The following is a 2,784-nucleotide window of genomic DNA, read 5'->3' on the forward strand; positions in this document are numbered from 1 at the left end:
GGTTTTGTGAATAAAAAAGGGAACAGCAAATATACCTTCCCCATGTTGCACTCTCTATGGGATGTATTTTCACTGAGTGGAAGAGCTGGAAGAGCCCCCATGAGTTGAATTACATTTTCTCTGTCATGTCCTCACTCCCACCCATTTGTGCTTTTTTTTAAACCCCAGACATTAGTTGAAATTCCATTAAGTGATACGCATGTATAGCCATAACTCCACTATAATGGCGTAATGGATAAACTTTTATCTTTCTTTTTTTTTTTTTTTCCTTTTTGTCTTTTTTTGTGTCCGGCAACGGACCGCAACCCTCAGTTTCGCGCCCGTACTGGACCGGGACCGGCAACGGGATCGCAACCCTTGGCGCTGCGCCCGCCCCTCGCTCAGCCAGTGAGCGGGAACCGGTCTGTATGTGGGATCCGAACAAGTGGGGCACTGCAGCAGTGCGCCACCGGGCCGGCCCCAACTTTTATCTTTCTTAAACTGCTTCTTCCTCTGAATTTTACCTTTTTGATAATGATAGCACCTCACTAAATTAGACTGAAAATTCTTTGACTCCTCCTTCTCCTTCACCCTTTGTTTTCAGTTTCCAGGTTCTTGTTCATTCTTCCTTTGCACAATGTCTCTTTGTCTCCATTCTTATTGCTACCTATGTAATCCAGGCTCTGATCGCCTTCCATCTTGACTTCAAGGAGAGCCTCCTAACTGATCTCTCTCCAATTCATATTTTACACTGCCAGTAGATTAACATTTTCTAAAGCACTGATTTAGTCCTGTCATTCCCCTATTCAAAAGCCATCAATGGCTCCCCACTGGCTATTAAGTAGAGTCCAGGCCCTGCACAATCTATTCACAAGAAAGATGGCCCTACTCCTACTTCCCACTCTTCCCAGACAGGAACACTATACTCCTTGCCTATCCCCCAAACTTTTCCCACTTGTGTCACTTCCCTCCACCTCAAATGCCACCTCCACAAACATCTCCACTTGCCAAATCCTAACCCAACCTCAAATGGTGACATTTAAAGTGACCTTTCCTTCTTTTCATCACTATAGTTCTTTCTTTGTACCACTTATCTCACACTGCTAGATTATAAGTACACTGAAGAAAAGAGACGTGTCACATATACTTTGCATTCATTCAGCATATATTATTGAGCATTTACAATGTACCAGGCATTCAACTAGGTACTGGAGATACACAGTGAAGACGGACAGGTCCTGCCACTGCCAGATCTTATAGTCTGGCAGTGGGGAGTGGCAAAAGACAAGCCATCAACCCCAATAGAGGCTATGAAAGGAAAAATCAAAGAGGGGAAACTCATTGTGACAGTGGTTAGAAAAATCTTATTTCCAAAATAAGTAATATGCAAGCTGAGACCTAAAGAATGAGTAGATACAACTAAATACACACATGCAAAAAAGAAAAGAAATGAGTAGAAAGTAGCCAGGCAGAGGGGGGAAAATAGAATTTTCCAGGTTGAAGGAAAAGTACCAAGAAAAAAAAAAGTCCAAAGGAAAGAGAGGACATGGCTCATTAGAAGAAACAAAAGAGAAAAATCATAGCTGGAGCACACAGAACAGGTGGGAATAGGGGGTACCAAGGGTAGGGAGATAAGCCAGGTCATGGCCCTGCCTTGTGAGGCTTGTCAACCAAGTGAAAGAGGTTGGGTTTGATCTCGAGAGCAAAGAATGGTTTTAAGGAAAGGTGTATCATGATCATATTTTCATGTTGGAAAGATGGGGGAATGGATGGTTGCAGCATAGATCAAGGGTTGATGCAGTAACCCAGACAAAAAAAGACAGAGGCCTGGACTAGGATAACAGCAGAAGGAACAGAGAGAAGTGGATGGCTTTGAATGCTACAACTAAATATGATTTAGTGATTAACTGAATTCAAAAGAACCATGAGAAGAAAAGGTCAGAGATGATCACACAGGCTAGACCAGTGTTTTTCACATAATAGATGCTCAATAAATATTTATGGAATGAATTTATAACAAACAAATAAATGAGCAAATGTACCAATGAACAAGAGGCAGAGAAGAGTAAATGATTTTTGGAGATTTCTTCCAGGGTAGAGCCATCTTTAGAACTAACAGACTCAAGAAAAAATAAGAATTTATTGGTTTACACCCTCCCTATATTTTTAAATAGGTAAAATCTGTCAAAATAAACTTATGAGATACAAAGCAGTATAAATGCCTCAGATCACTTTTAGTATTTCTGCCTTCTCAAATACTGCTTCCGTGAGTCTCTGTCCAACTGACGATCTGTCAGGATCATCAATAACTTCCAATTTCCCAAAATCCTAGGCCTCTAGGCATGTTCCAGAATTCGCCACACTCTTAAAATGGTTCTTTTTATTTATTTGTTTGTTTGTTTGTTTGTTTTTGGTTCTTTCAATAATCTAAATTGTTTAGAGATGGATTCACTCATTTGTCAAGTATTTATTGAGTGCCCCTTACATTCCAGGGCTATAAACCTGTGGTTGTAACCATGACAACAATAGACACAGTCCATCCCTCCAGGAGCTACCAATCCCCTTGAGCATTTAAATTGGATCACATGTAAATGGTGAAGTGTGTTTCTTTTTCTTCATTTACTCACAAAGAAATCTCTTTGACTACGTAGATGCTGGCCTCAGAAAAACCAGAGGCCTCCAGTCTTTGAAGGCCTGGAAGAAAGGATGTCATTTTTATAATGTAATGTCACCATCTAGTGGTCGCCAAACACTTTACCGGTTGATCCAGGAAAATTTGCAGAGCTGTATTCCAGGGAATGACTC

This window comes from Galeopterus variegatus, unplaced genomic scaffold, assembly GCF_000696425.1.
Source record: "Galeopterus variegatus unplaced genomic scaffold, G_variegatus-3.0.2 Scaffold437, whole genome shotgun sequence".
NCBI classification, from domain to species: domain Eukaryota; kingdom Metazoa; phylum Chordata; class Mammalia; order Dermoptera; family Cynocephalidae; genus Galeopterus; species Galeopterus variegatus.